The sequence below is a fragment of the Panthera leo genome, chromosome B1 (assembly GCF_018350215.1).
Source record: "Panthera leo isolate Ple1 chromosome B1, P.leo_Ple1_pat1.1, whole genome shotgun sequence".
Taxonomy (NCBI): Eukaryota; Metazoa; Chordata; class Mammalia; order Carnivora; family Felidae; genus Panthera; species Panthera leo.
In genome coordinates this window covers 174,340,025-174,363,812 of record NC_056682.1, presented here as the reverse complement: position 1 = coordinate 174,363,812, position 23,788 = coordinate 174,340,025, and positions in this window count along the sequence as shown.

Below are 23,788 nucleotides of genomic sequence, written 5' to 3'. Positions count from 1 at the left end.
ATTGCATCTAAATGAGGTTTAAATGCACTTTGTGATGGTATGGACAGTTCTCTTTTGATCCGAATGCCTGAGCATTTCTGAGTAGATTTTGTGACAGGTATTTTGATAACTTGAGGTCTTTTTGTTTTCTTTTACAAGGCGAAATTCACATATGTGAAGGTTGTTAGTGTGAACAATTGTCCCAGTTTGCTTGAGACCAAGCAGAATTTTTAATACTAAAACCAAAACAAACAAACAAAATGCAGGCAACCTGGGACAAGTTTGTCACACTGGTTCTAGAAGTGGTTTCACGAAAATGTGAGGCACCACTCTATACTTAAGGTAGGTACTTGGGCTTTGGAACCGGATGCTCTGGGTGAAAATTTTTGCCTCTGCTATTTAATGTGTCACTTTTCTCAAATTACTTAACATGTTTGTATGTTAGTTTTTTCCATCTGTAAAATTGGAGTAATAAAGATGCCTATTTCTTAGATATAACTTGAGCACAAAATTGGTTAATATATGTAGTCTGAATGTAATGCAAGGACTCAATTTTATCTGCCGTTGCTGTTTTTGTTATTATTGAGTTTCTAGTTGCTATGGCTGAATCATTGACATGCAATTTAAAGGAAAGTTCAGTACTGGATTGCCAACAAGCCTTGAGTAGAACATATGTCCTAAAATGCTTCAAGTCTTTACTAGTATCCAAATTTTAGTTCTTCCATTAATTTTGCACGTCAGAAGAGGTTTGTTTTTTTTTTTTTCTGGTTTGTTTCACTTTCCCTAATCTGCACTATACCACTAGAGTTTATTCTGCATTTAATTTAAAATGAAGCACTTCATTTGCCCCAAAAAGTTCCCTACTCTTTCCTTTCCTTATGATCAGGCAAAGGGGAAATAAGGAAAAGGAACCAAAAGAGGAGGAAAAAAGCAGTCAGTTATAAAATGTCACAATGGTCAGTTCTAATTAGAAAAGAATTTGGTATTTGCTTTGAATCTAGATCCAAGTAAGTTTACACGAATCTATATCCAATGATTTCCTTTATATTTATCTTTTTCTTAAGAGAACTCTTTTAGAAGATCATTCCATACAACACAGCAGTTTTTAAATATTAAATAAAACACGACAGTGTCTTTTTGAGTGCAACCAAAGTTGATTTCACACACACAAATATAAATAATGGCTTTTACTTTTTATTGAGGGACTTGATGAGTCCAAAGACTGGATTAAAAGTAGTTTGCATCCCATTTTTGCCTTTGCAGTGCTTTATGACTTAAGTACTCTTCTTACCCCTTTACGCGAAAGATACAACTGTGGATGAGTCTCAGCGCACGTATAACTAGTATATGAATATGAAGTGTGTTTTATTTTGCTCAAGCTAAATTTTTTTATTCTATTACGTATAAAGCTTTTTATCGAATTCCAGTTCTGACATTATTCTAGGGTTGCCATAATTACAGTCACTTTCAGACGACACGAGCTGGCCCCTGTTTGCATATCCAGTGTCACCTAGATTTGGGTAACAGTTCTTTCGATCAAAGCAGGAGGTTTTCTAAGAAGCTATTTATTTGCCAGATAAGCTCTGCTTATCTGTCTTACCACTGATTCTACTCTGAAACTATATTGTGATTGCAGTAACTAACCCAATTTCCTGTGACTCCAAACCTAAGTCCTTGCTAGCCACTCTGCTTTGTCTTTGACAAGATCTATGCTTCCACCCACACTGTTTGACTCTTTCAGCGACTAGGGTTAGCAAACTAAGGCCACCCAGCCAAATCTGGTTTACCACCTGTTTTTGTGAATAAAGTTTTCCTGGCATAGAGCCATGCCATTCATTTACAGGCTGTAAGGACAGAGGTGGTTAGATGCAAAAGACACTACATGGATGAGAAAGCCTAAATTACTTACTATCCGGGCCTCAATATAAAGTTTGGCAGCTCTTAGTCAACTAGGCTATTTACCTCAAACCAGTTAGATTCCTCTGATGCAGTTTTCCATTCACCAGCTCCACACTTACTGTTTTGCATCTGTTAATTGAGAAGCCTTCATGCCGGCCCTCCTCCTCAAACCTCATGGTTAACTCTCCCATAATTATCTCCTTGTTCTGTCTATACTCAATGTCATGCTCACTGCATCTGGGCTATTGTAAAGCCTCACATGTATGACATGGTTCAGTGAAGCAACTCGGTGTTACCACTCACTAGTCTTCTTGTTCTAATCAGCTCAACAGGAAGATGAGATAAAATGTGTTGGCATCCTACAGATGGGACAGTGACACCACAGATAGGTTGACTTAGGGAAACGGGGCCATTTTTTTTCTCCCAACAACAAATGCCGTTGCCAACATATTTCAATAGTGCTTTTATTTCCTTGATTGGAAATGGCACTTAGGAAGGGAAAAACTACAGAAAAATTCTTTTATTTTTGACATGTTGTGACCTTTCTTTCTTAAAAGAATTCTGAATAATACTCCAATACACACATCTTTCCACAGGAGGACAGGACTTCATCAAGCAGGAAAGCGATTACAGGATAATCACTTTTTTATATCAAATTAGAGCATTTAAAAAAATCACAGCCACAGCTGTAGAACTCCCACTGAAAAAGAGCTAAAATTAAAAATTCTCAGGTCCATAACTGTGACTCCCCATTGGTGGGCTGCACTTCAGATGCCTTGCCAAACCACTGAAGTTTGCATGACTGTTCTCTGAGGCAAGAAATTTTCCCTTGTTTCTTAATCCTAATTGGGCTAGTTAGAACAGGGCAGGCTGCTGCTGATTAAGACAACTCCCTGGGGATTTGGAACCACGTGACGCACCGTGCAACGGAGGTCTGGTGCTTACGGCCAGGATGTCTCAGGATGTCTCAGGGACGTGGCTATTTCCAGAATAAGGAGCAGAGGCCTGCAAATTCTTAAAGACTCTGCTTCAGTGACTTCCTTATAAATAATACCCTCGCTGGTACAGATTATTGGAAGACCAGTGTTCCCACTTGAACTTAGGGAGCTCTCTATTCACTATAAATTGGGAAAACGGGGGAAGAAGTTGCTTTATCATAAAGGATTCGTATTCCCCCGTCATTGTTACCACAGAGAGTATGACCACATTTTGTTTCTGATGTGATACAGAGCTCTCCTTGAGAAATTCGAAGCCGGGAACAGCACCTGTTATACATAGGTGATTTTTACCCCCCCTCCTGGTAGATTCAAATTGCGGGCTTGATCCTCTGATTACCGAAAGCTGTTTCTCATCCATCTGTCATAACATATAACGGGATATTTAAAAGAATGTCTGACAACCAATATGAAGAGCTATTTAGTTCCTAGTCTAGCTTTTCCAAATGGCAGTACATTGATCAGTCAGGCAGTTTATTGAATCTGCCTGACTGCCATTTTGCATCAGCCGTTCTTCTCTAAATTAAGTCATATTCCACATAAAAGCCTTATTGTTATTCAGGGCGCTTCCCAGCCACAGCTGTAAGATTCAATGAAATCAGTATGTTCCCATGAAGAACAGCCTGTTGGGGGAAGGCAGTGGGAAAATGCACAGGGCAACGAGAGGAGAGTGCAGGATTTTGTTTTACTAATAAAGTTTCAAGGTGGGTTCTCATCTTCTTGTAATGTCTCTTTTCAAAGTCTTTTCCTCTGCAGTCTGAAGTTTTATTGCCCTGAAATGATGTGTCTAAGAGCTCTTTGAAAGGGAGAAGGTGAATTTCAGGAGATTGTTTTAGCTAAGAGCAGCATGATTGCACATGCAAGGCCTGGAGTTGTCAGGAAACTAAGCAAGTTACCCTCATCTATCCAATGACATTAATATAGAACAGAGAGTGAAAGTCAGGGCAGAGGGAGGGAGAGAGAAACAGAGAGAGAGAGGGAGAGAGGTATGGGCAGAAGGGGAGAGAGGGAGGGGCAAATGAAGAAAGAGAGAGAGGGAGAGAAAATCTTAAGTGGACTCCATGCTCGGCTCAGCACGAGTCTCCACACCGGGTTCTATCTCATGACTGTGAGATCATGGCCTGACCTAATATCAAGAGTTGGCTGCTTAACCAACTGAGCCACCCAGGCACCCCATGGATTCTGTCATTCTAATCCTGCCAAAATTTATAGGTAAATAAGGAAGTGGTATAGAAATTATTGCAAAAGAGGCCAACCTCTGTTTAATTCCAGGCTTTCCTATTCACCAGGCTTGTGAACTAAGCTGTCAGTTAACCCTTTTGTAAAATGAGTCACTACTTCCTTGTTTCACAACGCTGTCTCATTATAAATGTCTCATTTATTTTTGTATCTTCAGGAACTAGACCAGTGCCTGGCACATGGTGGGCACTCAAAACTTTTGAGGAATGAATTAAAGCTCTGTGAAACCCTGTAAAGCTTCATGAACTAGTATTAATACAGCATATTTGAAACCATTGAATGTGGTCACTTGGATTATTGGTCCACATTCTTCAGCCTGCCCTGTCTCCTCACCCTCTTTGTCATGAGCTTCTGCAGTTCTACTGACCATTGACAGAGTATATCTCCTTATCCCTTGATTTCGGGCTTGGACATAGAACTGGTATTGACCAATGGAAAACAGGTAAAAATGGCAATGTCCTAATTAAGCCTAGACCGACTGCACATTTCAACTTGCTCTTTTGCCCTCTGCCATTGCCATGAGAACATGACTTAACTAGCCCATTGATCCAAGGTGGACAAGACTCATGTGAAAACTTCCCAAACTAAACCGGCAGGTGACAGCCTCTCAATCAAGTTCCGAATGGATTAGCTAAGTCCCTACTCAACTGTAAAATCATGACCAAAATACGAGTTTATTGTTGTATGCCCCAGAAATTTTGTAGTTATTTGTTAAGGCCACAAGAGGTAACTAGTACGCTAGACCGTTTAAATACTTAGTGATTGTGTATTGTGCAGTGACATACTCCTAGGGAAGGAAAGATGAAAAATGACAAACATGACATAGAGGTAGCCTGACTCTCAAGAAGCTTTGAGGTTATTGTGGATACAGAAAATACCTGTGACCACTATGACACAACACTAGATAGAATGAAAAAAATACACCACAAAATTAAAGATGAAAAAGCAGTGGTAGTGTGGAGGTCAGGGAAGATTTGGTCATTTATTCAATAAATATTTACATAATGCTTACGCTTATTATGTGCCGGGTAAATTTTGCAAATTTTTTTTGCAAAGCAGACTCCGTACCTATATTTATAGTTTATCACTTAGTAAATGAAAAAGAGATAATCTTCTCAAAATAAATTAACTTTCAAGGGAGAGAGGGAGAGAACACATGCTACAGGGGAGGGGCAGAGTGAGAGCGAGACAGAGGATCCCTAGCAGGCTCTGCACTGTCAGCACAGAGCCCAGAGTGGGGCTCCGAGTCATGAACTGTGAGATCATGACCTGAGCTGAAGCCAAAGTCAGACGCTTAACTGACTGAGCCACTCGGGCATCCCAGAGACACATTATTTTCAAAGGAGAAATGATAGCACTGATAACTCTTCGACAGCAGTGATAGAAATTAAATGAATACCGTTTTTAAACTGCTAAAAGAAAAGAAATGTTAACCCAGAATTCTATTTCCACAAAAATATCTTTTAAAATAAATTTGAAAAAGACATTTCTTCTCAAAAATTGAGACAATGTGTTGCCAGCGGGTCTGCATGAGAAGAAATACTACAAAGAGTTCTTCAGGCCAAAGGAAAGTGATCTCTGGTAGAATCACAGATAGGCAGGAAAAAATAAAAAGCAAAGCAAAGATTAAACATGTAGTGAATTACAAATGAGTATTGACTGAACATAGCAATGATAGTAATGTCTTGTTAGGTATAAAATGCATGTGAATTAACATTTATTTTTGAGAGACAGAGACAGAGCAGAAGCAGGGAAGGAGCAGAGGCAGAGGGAGACACAGAATCCTAAACAGACTGCAGGCTCTGAGCCTTGAGCACAGAGCCCAATGCTTGGCTCGAACCCACAGACTGCAAGATCATGACCTGAGCCGAAGTCAGATGCTCAACTGACTGAGCCACCCAGGCACCCCAAAACACATGTGAATTAAAATAACTAACATCAATAACACAAAAAAATTAAAATGGAGGTAAACAGAGACTTAGTGTTCTAAGATCAGAGCATCTTCTGGGAAGTGACAAAAGCAAAGTTTATATTAGACTGTTCTACAGTATATGTAAGTTGTAATCTCTAGGAGAACCACTAAAGGAATAATAATGGACTGTGTAAGAAGAAACAAATGTGTGTGGAAAGACAGAATAAAAAGAAAATGAATCTAAAAAGAAGGGAACAAAGAAGAAAAACAAAATAGAGCGTAGTAAGATAGTAAAGAAACAAAATTAACGAATAAATTACAAGACATGTTAAAAGGTGAGAGGGATAGAGAAAAATAAAGCAGCACACAGGAAGAGAACATCCTAAAGAGGTTTAATTTGCAATAGACTGGTCAAGAAAGCCCTCACTGAAATGTTGGCATTTCCTGAAAAAAATAAGGGAGCAGAACATGAGGCTATCAGGAAAGAAAGCATTCTGGGCAGAGATAATGCAACAAGGCTGTTCAAGAGATGAATGAGGGTGTCTTAAATCAAGGTAGTGGCAGGAAAAGAGGTGAGAAATGGTCAGTGTTGAGTGCATGCTGAGAGTAGAGACGACAGGAGTTGATCAACGATTGAATGTAACCTGTGAGAAAGCAAGAGTCAAAGATCAGTTCAATGTGTCTGGCCTTAGTAGCTGAAAATACAAGGTTGCCAATTATTGAAATAGAGAAGACTGGGGTGATCTGCTTTCCTAGAGAGTATCAGGAATTTAATTTTAGAGATATTGTGTTTGAGATACTTATCTCTGAGTGGGGATGTAAAATCATCAGTCAAGTTTATTAGTCTAGAATTAAGAGAAGAGATATATGCTGTAGACATAAATTTGGGAGCTGTTGGCATGTTAGCAGAATTTAGGCCATGAAACTGGGTGAGATCACCAGATACGTAAGGGATGTAGGAAAGAGAAAACGTCTTAGGTCAGAGCCCTGGAAAGTCCTCATTTTAGAGGTCAGAGAGATTAGAGATAACCAACAAGGTAGACTACGAAGCAGATGTCTGTAAAGTAACAGGAAACACTAATAGAGTGTGGTGTTCTGAAAGCCCAGAATCAGGCAATGATCAATTGGGTCAAATGGTGGTAACAGACCAAAGTGAAATGGGCCAGTGGCATCAAGGGAGATGAAAGGTGTTACAGAGAAAAATAATGCTTAGCACATGGGCTTGCAGGAAGAGGACATTCTGAAGCGGTATCATGCTTGTACAATGAATGTTGGTACAATACATGGTTGTAAATTAGTGAAAAATACTTAGTAGAAAGAACAAATAGGATGCAGGAGAAGCAAAGGATAACCGCTAGAGCTATGTCCTTGAGTGGTCAAGAGGGGATGAGGCCTTGAGAGTTATTGCCTGTTGCCTGCATTCCATGGCCTAGAACGAGGCTAACTGGAGTTCAAATACTTGACAGACTAACTTCTCCTATGTGTTAAAAAAAAAATCAGGAAGATGATTGTTCCAGAAAATCATGGAGAAATCCTGAATGCCAGTTGACCCATAAGCTGAACCCAGGTGATCAGGAGCTTCTCATCACCTCCCCTTTCCTTGGAATGTGGGTTTCCTTTGTCATTCCTTTTCCCAGGGGCTGCTCCAAGGACATAGCATTTAGATAGTGATGTGGTGTTGAGAACCCCTGCATGGTAAACTTGACTGAACCCAGTTAAGGTCTCTCTCTATATAAACTTTTAAGAGTCAGCAGGTGGATACAAACATTCTCTCATCTTGCTGCCACCCAAGACACGCCTCATAATGTAAATTCCCTTTGCTTATCAAAACTGCCACCTACCTGAATCAGCTAAATATCCAACTCATGATTTCAGCTCAGGTCATGACCTCACAATTGTGAGATCGAGTCCCACATCAGGTTCTGTGCTGGGCACCTGATGTGGAAAATCACATCAACCTGCGTGTGAAGAAGTGTGGTGTGTATGTCAGATGCTTATGGACCACCACATGAGTATGGGGGCACCCTGAAAATGCTGGCTGCTCAAAGTTTCACAATGCAACAAAGAAGAAAAATGGATGGCCTGCTGCGGTGGGCTGACCTGCCCTGTGGGCCATTCTGTTAGCCACTGATGACGAACCAGAGGCTAAAGGTCAGGATACAAAGTTAGAAGAGCTGATATAAGAGAAGGACATGGGAATATCCACTAATCTGCTAGCTACAGGGCTGGCAGACAAAATGGGAGAGCAGAATAATAAGTTAGAGACTAGCATGCTGTTCTGCAAAGCTGGAAGGGTGCAAGCTACCACTGATTAAGGTCTGAGTGCTTGTGACAAAAATTGATTAAGATGCCAAGAGATGGAAAATAAATAAAAAAGGGGGAGCGCCTGGGTGGCTCAGTCAGTTAAGCATCAGACTCTTGGTTTTAGCTCTGGTCATGATCTCACAGTTTTGTGGGTTCAAGCCCTGCATCTGGCTCTCTCCCTCTCTCTCTCTCTGCTCCCTCCCATTTGCTCTGTCTCTGTCTCTCTCAATAAATAAACTTTAAATAAATAAATAAGTAAATAAATAAGATGCTACAAGATGGAATAAGTTTAAAAAAATAATGAAAACGGAGAGGGCGATGTTATACTATACTAATGGATGAGGAAACAGATGAAATGCCCCATGCCTTCTGATTTCTTTCTTTTTTTTAATTTTTTTTTTAACATATGAAATTTATTGTCAAATTGGTTTCCATACAACATCCAGTGCTCATCCCAAAAGATGCCCTCTTCAATACCCATCACCTACCCTCCCCTCCCTCCCATCCTCCATCAACCCTCAGTTTGTTCTCAGTTTTTAAGAGTCTCGTGCTTTGGCTCTCTCCCATGCCTTCTGATTTCTAATACAAAGAGAAATTGTAAAGAGCAATTAACCCAAAGCTTTTAGGAAAAATCTTACATTCTCTCTGTGTCCCATGAAGTTGCAAATCTTATCATATCTTTCAAATGTAAACACCCAGGAGTTAAACTAAACATTGCCCACAGAGACTGAATTTTTAAAAAAGGGACTACACACTACTGTAGTAGCTCCCTTGCCCCCAAATCTAATCCAAGGCCTCCATAAGATCACAGTGATCACTGAAAAGCTTTAACCACATGAATGAATACCTGATTCATGGCTAAGTTTTGGAAAAATACCTACCTAGATATAGGAAGTTGTAGAAAGTGTATAAAGAAAAGAATATTGAGGGAAAAAATTTTATATAATCAAGCTAAGATTAAATGGATTTACATAAAAATAGAATTTTAATGTAAAAACTGGTGCAAAATTAGAATATGGTTTTCTCTTTGTTAAAAAGAGAAACATTTCCTAGATTATTGGTTTCCTCTTAATAAAAGAATATATATCAACAAAGGTTTTCCTTTACCTTTAATGTAATCTACCTAGAAAATGAAGACTGCATTTTGTCTTGACTAGGTCTTTGATCACTTAAAAACTGAGTCTTCTCAGACTTGAGATAGTGATAGGATGTTGAAAACACCTGCACCGTATGTGTGACTGAACCTAGTTAACGGCTCTTGATAAACTTTTAAGATTTGGTGGCAGATGTAGGGATCTACTCATCTAGCTGTCGCCTAAGACAAGCCTCCTATGTAAGTTCCCTTTGCTTACTAAAACTGCCACCAAACAACCTGGAGTGGCCTGCCTCTTTCTTGGGTCTCTCCCTGCTTTTCGCATATGGGAGCTGGTTTTAGATTTCACTTGGAAGCTCCAGAGAGGGCTGCAAACCAACAACAAGACTGAAAAAAAGAATTCTTTAGGGGTGCCTTGTTGGCTCAGTCAGTTAAGCATTCAACTCTTGACTTTGGCTCCAGTCTTGATCTCATGGTTTGTGAATTCTTGGTTTTGGCACAGGTTAGTGAGTTTGAGCCCCATGTCAGGCTCCGCTCTGAAAGTACAGAGCCTGCTTAGGATTCTCTCTCTCTCTCCCTCTCTCTCTCTGCCCCTCCCCCACTCACACACGCATGCTCTCTCTCTCAAAATAAATAAATAAACTTAAAAAAAAAAACTCTATGGAAAATAATTATCCATTCAATTTTACTGAAGTAACTACTTACCAGGTTTATGACAAATATGTTCAGTTTTCTTGAAATGCAGAGTTTTAAAACAGGATTGCACTTTCCCAGTATCAAGACAAATTCTCCTATGGAACATAATGTAATTCTAATGAAAATGATGCAATTCTCTAACTAGTTATTCATGATGCTATAAATATCTAAAGCTAATCACCATTATGTTGAGGACTGTTATACAAGTTGATGAATATTAATTGCTAATTAGTATGCATCTGGATTTCAGTGTTCACATGGAACATGCATATAAAAGGATAAAATGAAAATGCATACTAGAAATGGAATTAATGTTTTATTACCTAATTTCATCAAGCTCTAGGCCCACTATGATCCCTGTCTCAAATGTAGATTTTTGTCTTCATTTTGTTCTTATCGTATTCATATCTTAATATGAATGATCATATTGAAATGAAAAAGAATGTTATTGCTCTTTAAATAGCAATATTTCCCAAGATCATTAATAATCCCTAAATATATTCTTCCATAGCTTTTTGGCATCTGGAAAAATGAGGTTTTCCTTTCCATGTCTTGCCATCACTTAAATGATGACCCATTCTAATGAAATCTATAAAAACTTTTCAAAAGAAAAAGCACTACTAGATCTCTTACAGGTCTAGAATACTTTGTAGTTTTATTTTTTTTTTTAATGTTTATTATTTATTTTTGACAGAGAGGCAGAGAGACAGAACACAAGCAGGGGAGGGACAGGAGAGAGGAAAATATAGAATCCAAAGTAGGCTCCAGGCTCTGAGCTGTCAGCACAGAGCCTGATGCGGGGCTCGAACCCACAAACTGTGAGATCATGACCTAAGCTGAAGTCGAACGCTTAACCGACTGAGCCACCGAGGTGCCCCCATTGTAGTTTTTAAATAAAGTAAATGAAAATAAAAGTCTTCTCAGTTGATCAGATCCTTATAACTTTCCTGGGTCTTAGGAGCCAGCCAGAGAGGGTCTGAGGGCAGATGTTAGAGTCGAAGCCAAAGATTTATCAACAGTGCCTGCTAGGGAATTATGCCCTGGGAGTGGCATTGCAGTTATAGGTTGTGAGATAGTTGTGCTTTGCTAAAGCAGCAGTTGCATTAGAAGAAGTTGGGATGGGCTATCGATAAGAGTTGTCATAGACAGAGGGTTTCTGGAAAGGGAGAACCAGTGATGGACCCAGGGAGGTGTGGGTCATGAAGAATGAAGCACAGATTCATATTTCCCACCTAGATTTTTAGAAGCAGAAAAGTCCTTGACCTAGTCTTAGAAGTTGCTTCTGATAGATGTAATAGGAAGTGATTGCTTTGTCTTATAAGGAGATTCAGAGATGCTAAACCAAGAGTTTATCATGTTACTACCGAAGTAACTGATATCAAACACTATTTGGTTTCCTGCAATTTCTCTCCTGACATACGGAGAATTATCTCCATAATTGGAGATGTTTTACCAATTTAAATTTTGGAAATTTTAAGCAAAAAAAAAAAAAATGTTTTGAATACTGATTAAAAGCATTCAAAAGATCCCATTTTTATTAAATATAATGTTTATTTCTTAAAAAAAAAAAAAAAACTTTGCAGGGCGCCTGGGTGGCTCAGTCGGTTGGGCATCCAACTTCAGCTCAGGTCATGATCTCAGGGGTTCGAAAACCATGTCAGGCTCTGTGCTGACAGCTCGGAGCTTGGAGCTTTGGATTCTGTGTCCCCCTCTCTCTCTACACCCCTTCCCCCCCCACCCCGACCTGTGCTCACACCCTGTCTCTCTCTCAAAGAATAAATAAGCATTAAATTTTTTTTTTAAATTAAAAAAAAAAAAAAAAGCTTTGGTCCTAAATATAAGTGGTTAAATGATATCTGTGAACTGATTCTATAATTTTAAAATGTCAGGCTTTTTTTAAGTTGCAAAAGGAAGAACACTAACATTTTGACTGCCCATCGTTAACTCAGTTGGGATACTTTTTTTCCTGTGTATCATCTGAAGTGCTTGCAGATTTAGTTTCCCTCCCTCCCTACTCTCTCACAGTGTGATTTTAAGAATTATCTTGGATCCAAATTACCTGGATACACATTTCAAAAATGTGGTTCTATTGTAATATTACAGTCCTAGGAAATGAAATGAATTTGGCTTAGAGCTGGATTGGCTTCACAACTCTACCACTTTCCTGCACTGTGATTTGATCACATCTGAGTCTTCATTTATTCATCTATTAAGGAGTATAATAATACTTCCCTGGCATGTGCCTGTGAGTTTAATTTGTAACGGTTATAAAATTCTTAGCCTGGAAGCAGATACATAGATGCTCAATAACATGTTAGTTTTCTTTAAGCAAAACTGGGTCACAAATCCACTGTCTTCTACCAATAACCTAAGTGTTACAGCAACAGCTCAGATCAAGTTTCCAGAGGCCCTCCACCAACTGCATCTTTCCCACATGACGTCATAAAGCTTATGTTCTCAGTCCACTTCAAATAGACTCATGTAATGCCTTGACCTCTGGCATTTCTCAAATTTAACAAAACCTACTACCACAATGCTTTTCCATTTCCTCCCTGAAAAACAAAACAAAACAAAAATGTTCAAGTTACTAAAAGCATTGCTCAGTATTAGGCAACTTTCTGTGAAAATGTTCCCCAAGAGAGTCTAGCAAATTGCAGTGACTTAACTCACTTAATGACTCCAACACCTTGTTTGTAACTAAAATGTGTTCATAGTACTGTTTGTCATCTTAGCTATTTTCACTCATGAAATGTTTTGTTTCATACCTTAGAAACTAATTTTGGGTCAGGTTCTACTAATATATAATTTTGTATTCCTCATAGCAATTAGTAAATGCATTCCCCAAGATGAAGATTTAATAAATAGCCTTACTTAAATGATGTTACTTGGTGCCTTTTAAACTTATCTGAAGATATGAATCACCTGTTATCCTGGCTAAAATGAAAATTCCTAGGTCCCCAACCCAACCCAACCTAACCCAACCCAATGAATCCAAATTTCCAGGGAAGAGAGAATCCTAAATGATTCATCTCCTTAGGGAGGCTTGGTGAACTCCAATTCATTATGGAAAACAGCTCAGCTGCCCCCAAAAGGGCTGGTTAAATTTACAAGAGGAGAAATAAAATCTTCTGAAATGCAGAGTGTGAGAAGCGAGAGAGAATACATGCTATGATCAATCTGTCTGTTGGGGGTATGGTAGGAAGTGCAGAATGTTAATGATTAAATGCCTTGATGCACTTTATTTTCTCTGAGATATAGGAATGTGCAATCATCTACTGAGGGAAGAAGCAAGGGAGCCATCAGGGGATTGAGGAGCGTGGTGAAATTTAGACATGTCTGTGGAGAATGAGACACAAGGCAGGTAAGAAGCATGGAGAAGAGTTCAAAGTGACAATTCAGTACTCTTCTGAAATGGAATCCAAGAACTTGTGAGATTATGGCAAATTTATGGTTATTTGGTGACTGCGATACTTCCAATAACCTAAGTAGGTGAGAAATTTCCTAAATAGAGCTAACGGATATGGTAGACTGCCTCTGATATAACTTCCAATGACCTCAGCCTTCCGTCAAACATTCCCTTGTATTTTCTCCCGTGGTTTGTGAGCTGGAGTTATGGATTCACTTCTAATAAATACAAGATGGCAGAATTAATGGGATATCGCTTCCAATATTAGGTTATAAAAAGACTAACTTTCAACTTGAGTTGTTGTTTTTTTTTGTTTTGTTTTTTTTGTTTGTTTGTTTTTTTAAGTAGGCTTTATACCCAACATGGGGCTCAAACTCATGATCCTGAGACCAAGAGTCATATGTATTACCAACTGAGCCATCCAGGTGCCCTTCAGTTTGAGTCTTTTTCTCACTCATTTTTGGATTCTTCACCTTGGGAGAAACCAGTTGCAAGGAGGCTCTGTAGAAAGACCACATGAGTGAGATTGGAAATGGATCATCTGAGGCCTGCCAGCAGCCACATGGGTGAGTTGAGAAGTGGAGCTTCTGGCTCCTGCCAAGTGTCTCCATGATCATGGAAATAAATCTTGAAATGACTAAAGCCCTGGTCAACAGCTTGACTGCAACCATGTGAGAAGTCTTGAGTCAGAATCACCCAGCTAAGCCACACCTGATTTCATACCCACAGAAACTGGGACATAATACATATTTGTTGTTCTAAGTCATTAAATTTTCAGTGATGAAGTAATTTAATTTGTAGATAACTAATACATAATATATACTAAGGTATATAAAAAGAGAATTGGGCAAAACAAAGAAATCGGCTAAAAATTAATCCTTAATATTGAATAACTTTTTATAATTATAATTCTATTTCTTTGTTTAAAAATATTTGTATGATTGATTAGTACTATTTTCTATTATTCACTAAGTGCATAACTCAGTTTCTTATTTGTAAAGCATGTGACATATCATTCTCTTGATTTTTTTTTTTCCCTTGGGTAAAGAAATTCTGGCCTGGTATATCTACTTCATGGTCACACTCAGGTACCAGCAAAAGCAAACTGCCAGAAATAAAAGCAGAGGATAAAGGAAATAATATATTTTTGATAGGTTCTAGGTCTTTAGTCCCTTATCCATAACAGAATACCAAAGAATATAGTAGCACTTGGTGATGACTGTAATTATACAAATAGCATCTTTATAATATACAGATTTATCAATTTTTAGTATTCAGATTTTCTCACACTCCCAAATATCTAAAATAGAAATATTTCCTCAGCTAACAAGTGAAAGAAAATTCACTTTATAGACATAGCTCTTCAATCTATCATGTACCTGATTTAGATAATGTGATTGAAATACTGATTAGATTGGCTTGAGGAAAAAGCAGTCTTTATAGAATTATAAATATTTATCCTCTAGCTTTTTGCATTACCATAATGAACTTACTTATGCATGTCATGTTTTCATAGATCTTTGGAAATTATCCTTGACACTTGATTTATTAAATAATGAACACAGACGTCATAGGATATATTGTCATGGCATGCACACACACCCACACTCTTACACATTGTTTTGTATTCAAGAACCGTAATTTCTCTCTTGCTACAAAAGAATACAGGGAAACACTTGTGTATAATGGAAAATACGAAAAATGTATCTTTAAAAATTAAGTATTAATTGTGTAAGCTACTAGATAGAACTCTGAACAAGAGCAATTTATTTCCCACGTAGTAATGGCCAAAAAGAAAGCAGCAATTTCTGAAAATTATAACTTCAGCATTTTGAGCAACCAGCTAAAACAAGAAGGTATAAACTTACATTTAGAGTGTGGTTTGATTAATCAGCTAAAGGTGATTAAATTAAATAAGACCTTTAATAAAATTTAGTGAAAATTATTAGTAAGTAGGAAAAAACATCTATTCTAATTATATGAGTCTACTTACTCTAGGGTACTAAAGCTGGTATATTTGTTTTATTAAATATCTACTTGAAACACATCATCATAATTTTATTTAAGTTAGGCATGCTCTATTCAGTTACATTATAAAACAGCATACTGAGCCTTGAACATAGTTTCAAAAATATTTCATGTTGGAATCACGTCTTTATGGTTACCTTGCAACAACATTTATGAATTTTAGATCTTAGGGGTGCCTGGGTGGCTCAGTCAGTTGAGCGTCTGACTTCGGCTCAGGTCATGATCTCAGGAGCCCCACATTGGGCTCTGTGCCGACAGCTCGGAGCCTGGAGCCTGCTTTGGATTCTGTGTCTCCCTCTCTTCCTGCCTCTCCCTCGCTTGCACCTTGTCTCTCTAACTTTCAAAAATAAAATAAACATTATAAAAAAAAAAAAAGAATTGTAGATCTTAGCCAAGTTAGTTTATCTAATAACTTGAGCTAGATCAACTGATTCTTGCATTTCATTTCAGGTAATTTTAGTTTGGAAGAAAAAGACCATACACATACCTACACGTGTACATATATGCACAGAAGTGCTATGAACACATAAGCCACACATGCACGCACACATAAACACATATACACATCCCACGCATGCCCACACAAAAAACAAGAGCAGATCACTGAAATGCCCAGCCCAGGGCATCAGACAATTGCAGGTGATTGCACCACGTTGAAGAAATTCATATCCTCCTGGCACCAACTCTGTGTTTCTCAGGCTTACACCACCTTAACAGAAGAACTTAGACCACTCATCTATATTCACTGCCATATAAGGAAATGTTAATAACTGTATGGCTCTTCTTTTTTTAATATTTTATTTATTTATTTTTTATTTTTTTTTAATGTTTATTTATTTTTGAGAGACAGAGAGAGACAGACTGTGAGCGGGGGAGGGGCAGAGAGAGAGGGAGACACAGAATCCGAAGCAGGCTCCAGGCCCTGAGCTGTGGGCACAGAGCCCGATGCGGGGCTCGAACTCACAAGCGGTGAGATCATGACCTGAGCCCAAGTCAGACACTGACTGGACCACCAGGTGCCCCTGTAGGGCTCTTCTTTGAAACAAATTCAAGTCCACACTTTGGGTGGGGAGGAGAGAAAATAGTCAGGCTGTACTCTAGCCTTTTGGGGTCCTGTAAAAATCTCCTCTCAGTAACTCTTTTTATATCACTAATATCATCTAGGTAATTGTAAAGGGTTGATTATCATTTCTTTACTTCTTCTCTTTCTACTAAATATTCTGTTTTGAAATTTGTATCTAATGTCATAGAGACAACTAAAACCTTTTTTTGCCGATGTGTTACTAATGTGTAACCTCTACCCTAAATATAAGGTCCACATTTCCTCCAGCTTTCTAGAACTCTTCATCTGGAAGTACATAAGAACAAGTGGTACAAAAAGACTAAAACCAAATGCATTACCTTGTTCCCCTGCTCCCACTTGTCCCCCAAACTACCCTCTATTTCCATCTTGCCTGTATATGACCATTTTTCTCAGTGGCAAAATCTTTGAGTCTTCATGGTTCTTTGAATCTGTATTTTCTTCTCCAGCCTCACTGACAATCTTTGTACATGTCTGTACTATTATTGTACTGGATATTGTATCGTTTATTACCTCAGCTATTTTAATCACTCCCAAGTGGGTTCCTTTCCTTCACAATAGCCCTTCCACTTATCCTCTACATTACAAAACAAGACCATTTATCTCAAATGCAGATAGGAACATGACCTTCTTCTATTTGGAAAAGTCTTCAGTGTTCCATCATTATTTTCAGAATAAAGTAAAGTACAACAAATGATTTATTTTATGATCTTCTCCTTATGTCTGCCCCCCATCTTGCCACAAAAACCAGTTGCTATTTTCCACATGCATTATGTGCCCTCACAGAGCCCTGGATTCACACACAGTGCTTAATTGCCTAGGTAACCACTCCCTTCCCCTCCCTTTTGGAAAATTCGTATCTTGAGGATTCAGGAATCATTTCAAACTCCTAATTCCTGTTGAGCAAGCAGAATTATGTGCATTTGTCTTTTAGGTCTGGAGAAGAGCTATAGGATCTTGAGGCTGTATTCTTTATTAGTTAGCCCTCTATGTAATTTTCTTTAAAAAAAAATGGCAGAAATTTACAAAAGCACAAAACTGAACCACATAAAAAGCAGAAATTTAAATACCATTAAGCCTCATGTTTGCATGCATGTGCTCTCACTCTTTCTCCATCTTTCTCTCTCCTTTCTTTCTCTCTCTCACCTTCTTTCCCACCTCAGAATAATCACTTTATTCTCTACTGCGTAACAAGCTTTTGCCCATGCTGAGGAGAATGGAAACATGGTCTCACTATGTTAGATTGATGTATCATGGGCACTCAAGATCCAAAAAGCAAGAGATTGTTTTCCTCTAGTTCTAATTAGTAAAACTCCTGGAGATACTCATGTAGGTTTTCTTGGGCCATGTGCTCACCTCTGGATCTGTCAGTGTGACCAGGAAGATTAGATACTAGAAGTGATAGTTCCTAATGCACATTCCCCTGGTGATGTGACCCATGATTTAGGATGACTTCTGTGCCAGTTCCTGGTAGAAACAAATGCTTGGCCTTCCCAGGTTACATACATACCATGTGACTGGAGTAAGGACAAGGACATTGGGTTCTGTCATCAGAATATGGGTTGGGTTGGGAGAGTCCCAGCTCACCAAAAACAAGAGTCACAATTGTCTCTAAATTCTGACTTTCTAAATCAGCCTGATTTAGAGTAACAGAGTCAGAATAGTAATAGTCTTAAAGCACAATTTTATTTATGCTAACCCTCTACCCTCACTTTTCAATTCTTCCAGATAGGTTGTTAAATAAAAGTCACATCCCTAGTAGGTCATTCAACCTACCCCTGCCACAAGCGAGATTGAAATGGGTTATAATTATCACTAACATTTTTATTTCTGAAACCCCTATTTGATTTCTCTAAACAAAGTGGGAAAAGTTTTTCTTACTGAAGAAAAGAATCCTTGATCTTCAAAGACAATACTGCTCCTAATAGGTACCATCTCACATTCTGAATTCAATGAAATGTTCTAACCCATATTCGATCCTGTGAAATTTTGAATACCGTCTTTCTGGAGGGACAAAGGAGTTTGTCACACATTAGCAATGTTTTTTTTGTCTTTTGACAAAACACTGTTCATGCTTCCTTTACTTTATGTAAGATCTTACCTATTCAAGTCTATTAAGGTGATGAGGCATTAACATCGTTGACACCTGTTTTTGGAATGAAAAGAACTACTTCTTTTAATATAAGATATGATCTCAAAGCCAACAATGGTGTTGGGATATGTGTATGCAAGTGTCAAGGAAACAGTATTTCCAACAGAGAACAACTTGAATGTCTCTGGGAATACCACTTATAAATAGAACGATTATATGAAGAATCAATTAGAACTACACAACGAAAGATTTTTTTTTTAAAAAAAAGGCAGCATGTAAAGACTTTATCCAAAGATCTGAAACATTTACACTAAATATATAATTATTCACTCTCCAGTGCTTTTTAAAAAGACATAAGCTGCCTAAGGGAAGGGAACATCAAAACGGAGGGTATGTTCTCAATTTTAGGTAACAGATTTGTAGTTTTTCTTTTTCAAAGCATTAGAATATCTTTATATTAGTGGACAGATTCAGAAAGGCAGCAATGATTTGAGGTTAAGAGTTTAGTCCTCAGAGTAAGAGTTACCTATCTTCAACTCCAAATTCAATATAAAACCCTCCTTTGTCCATCAGAGTCAAAGGATCTGTTGCCAGTGTCATTTCCCCCTAGTTATAGAAGGATTCTTAGTATACTTTACCTTTCTGGGGTCAGTTGCTCTTTAGGGGTTGGCTTCCCCCAGTAAACTGTAGCAGATTAACCTGACAATTTTCTTCTCAGATGAAAACATTTCCTCCCTCATTCCCCTGATGTTTGTCTCCACTCTATGATCCAGTCAATAACCAGTATCCTTACTTCAACCTAGACAGTGCTATTAGAATAGAGGCATTAAGGAAATAGGCCTTTTATTGTAGGGCCACAATGTGATTCTCTGTTCCCATTAGGAGAGAAAACTACTTTCCCATCCCTCATGTTGCCACATGGGAACATTACTTGTACTCTGAGCCATATTTTGTTAATTGTTCCCTAGAGGAGGAGGAGTGATTTTCTAATAGGAAAATATTTTACTTCTATGACTCCACTCTCTCCTTCCTGCCTGTGTGTGTGTATGTATGTGTGTGTAGTGTATGAGAAAGACAGAGAGAGAGAGAGAGAGAGAGAGAGAGAGAGAGACAGATTTGCCACAGTTGCCTGTGTAAAGGCACAGTCTAGTCTGCTTTGTTAAAAAAGGATTAGCCTTATTGGAACAGACTCTGGCTGTATGGGACAGTCTTGGGTATTTTGTCTTCCTGGGATGTGTGGGGATAAAACATGTAAACCACATTTCCCAATATGACTAATATCAGCAATAATTTCACATTTTTATCTTTATCTGCTAAACTCTTGTGCCTCGTAAACAGTTCATAATTCAGACACAGAACAAACACAAGTTTTATTTGGTAGGCCCTCTAAAATACCAACTTTGGAAAATTGGCTGGAAACTTTGAGAAAAGTTAAGGAGTAGATTTTGAGAGCCAAATAACTGGTACAAGCTGGTACTATCACTCAAGGCATTAGCTTAAGTGAGGTCAGTATTGAGTGGTTTTAACCTTAGCAATTTGTGGTGGATCTATTGTCCAAGGAGGCTGATTTTTACAGGTGTGGAGATGAGTCATTACTTACACAACTGGACAGAAATGTAGAAATTTGGTAAATATGATTTGTGTGAAATTTTGAAATTGGCAGACTCCTACAGTTTTGACACTGTGGGTCTCAGGCTGCTGGTTGTTTGTATCTGGAATGGGCCCCAGCAAGTTCAGGCCATGGCATAGGACTCCATAGACCTAGATTCGAGGGTCTCGATGTGAAGTCCCTGCAGCTTAACCTTGACTTCTTCAGGTACCTGTGCCATCAGCACAGTGGCTGCAAGGATTATTCGAAAAGAGACTCTTTTAGTCCCAGGGAAATCTCACTATGCAAAAGGTAAATTCTTAACTACAGTTTTATTGGGGGTTTTGGCCATATGTGCATCAGGAGACTAGGACTTTAAACTTCAAAGGTGTCTAAAATCTATAAGTGCTATAGAACATTAGAGGTTGAGGCTTAAATTATTATTATCCAACAGAGATAAGTAATCCTAAATGACCTGCTTTGAATTCTGTTCCTCTTTAATGTTGTTTTTAATTACTTCAAGGCCAAGAGAAAGAACTGCTGTTTCTCCAAGTTCTTAAGGGCAATGTTGAACCAGAAAGCCTCAAATGTGTTCATTAAGCTCAGAACTTGTCATGCTTTTATATTTAAGGGACTAGAAATTAAGGCTTTTACCAACAGAAGGTTAAGCAGAGAAATAACTCAAAGAAATGTTCCAGGGGAATGTTATCACCAAGATGGTTAATAGGAAATCCTAAACTCCCTTCTCCCCGGAGACACACCAATTCAATAGCAACAAATGGATCGATTCCATTTGTGAAAAATCCAGAAATTAGCTAAGAGGCTCCTGCACCCCAGACAGGGTGAAAGTAGCATCATAGAAACCAGTACTAAAAGCAGAGACATAATTTTACCAAAATCCCCACCCCTATCACAGTGCCCCATGACTGGGAGGGAGCCTCCAGGTCCCACATTCCCTCTCAGGAGTGAATGAGTTTAGACTGAATATCTAGTATCCCAACTTGTCTAGATGCTACCCACAGGACTGACTTGTACCTTGCCTTCTTGGTGAGCTGATGGAGCCTGATATACACTAGTTCCCCAGGGTCTACAGAGAACAAGGTGGCTGTTAGAACTAGAATGCTCACCATGGCTCTTCTTTTTGGTTTAGCACAGAATGAGTGGTGATACACTCACAGCTTCCCTGTGAGGAGCTACACATATAACGTGTGAACATTAATGTGTGTAATGTGAGGAGCTACACATATAATGTGTGAACTACACATACAATGCCCCAACTTTTCCAGGTGCAACCTGAGGACAGTCTTTTATCTTGCTTGTTTCAGAGAGTTGGCAATCTCAGCTTCTGCTAGTTCCCAGGGGACTACAGAGAGCAAAGTAGCAATTTGAACTAGCAGGCAGGCACATGCCTCAGTTTCTCTCCTTGGTTTAGCACAAGTAGGCAATAAAGTCAATCTTCTAGCTTCTCTGTGAGGAGGGAAAGAGTTAGACTGCAAATCCAGATTCCAACTTCTCTGGGAGCTACTTGAGTAGTAAAGCTACATACTTTAGATGCCTTGGGGCAGCAAAGAACAAGGATGGAAATTTGGACTAGCACAAAGGTTTAAGAGGCCCACAGAAGCTCAGGCCACATTAATTGCTGAAGATTTTCTCCAGTATGAGGCCAATCTGGGAAAGATTGGGAGAAGTGGCAGTTTCTTGAATGTGTATATACCAACAAAGAGTCAAGAAAAATGAAGACCTTCTTCCCTCAATAAAGGAACAAAGTAAAACAAAGAAACCAACTGTAATGACTTGGGGATATATTTTACTGGTTAGAGAATTCAAATTACATAAAAATTATCAATGACTTCAAAAGAGTCATTTTGACATGAGCAAAGGATGAAGGCAGAAATTTAACAAAAAGGAAATTTAGAAAACAACCAAAAAGAAACTCTAGAGCTGATGAATATAATAAATTAACTAGAAAATTAAATGGAGGGGTTTAACATCAGACTAAAACAAACAGAAGAAAGAATCAGTGAATTCGAAAGTAGGTCACTTTAAAAAACCCAGTCAGAAAAACAAAATGAAACAAATACATAAAAAAGAGTGAAGGTAGCTCATGGGATTTTTAAGACTCCATCAAGTAGATCAATAACACATTATGGGAGTCTCAGAAGGAAAAGAGAAAGAGAAAGGACTATAAAGCATATTCAACTAATTAATGGCTGAAAACTTCCCAAATCTGAAGAGAAAATGTACATCAAAATCCAGAAAACTTTAGATTCCAAATAAGATGAATCAAAGAAATCGACACTGAGGAACATTATAATAAAATAGTGAAAAGTCAGAAAAAGATATTTTATTTTATTTTATTATTTTATTTTATTTTATTTACTTTTTATTTTTATTTTTTTATTTATTTTCAAGTTAGTTAACGTACAGTGTAGTCTTGGCTTCAGGAGTAGAAACCAGGGATTCATCTCTTACATATGACACCCAGTCCTCATCCTGGAAAGTGCCCTCATTATTGCCTGTCACCCATGTAATCTACATCCCTCCAGCAGCCCTCAATTTGTTCTCTGTATTTAAGAGTTCCTTATGGTTTGCCTCCCTCTCTGTTTTTATCTTATTTTTCTTTCCATTCCCCTTTGTTCATCTGTTGAGTTTCTCAAATTCCACGAGTGAAATCATATATCTATCTGTCTTTCTCTATTTCATTTAGCATAATACTGTCCAGTTCCATCCATGTTGTTGCAAATGGCAATATTTCATTCTTTTTCATTGCTGAGAAGTATTCCATTGCATGCATATATATATATATATATCACATCTTTTTTAATTTTTTTAAAACATTTATTTATTTTTGAGAGAGAGAGAGACAGAGCACAAGCAGGGGAGGGGCAGAGAGATAGAGGGAGACACAGAATCTAAAGCAAGCTCCAGGCTCCAAGCTGTCAGCATGGAACCCAACACAGGGCTCAAAATCATGAACTGTGAGATCATGAACTGAGCCAAAGTCAGATGCTTAACCGACTGAGCCACCCAGGCACCCCTATATACCACATCTTCTTAATCCATTTATTAGTTGATGGACATTTGGGCCCTTTCTATAAGTTGGCTATTGTTGACAATGGTGTTATAAAAATTGGGGTGCTATAAAATTGGGGTGCACATGCCCTTTTGAATCAGCATTTTTGTATCCTTTGGATAAATTCCTAGTAGGGCAATTGCTGGGTTATAGGGTAATTCTATTTTTAATTTTTGAGGAAACTCCATACTGTTTTCCATACTATTTTCCAGAGTGGTTGCAACAGTTTGCATTCCCACCAGCAGTGCAAAAGAGATCCTCTTTCTCTGCATCCTCACCAACATCTGTTGTTTCCTGAGTTGTTAATTTTAGCCATTCTTATTGCTGTGAGGTGGTATCTCATTTTGGCTTTGATTTGTATTGCCCTGATGAAGAGTGATATTGATCATTTTATCATGTGTCT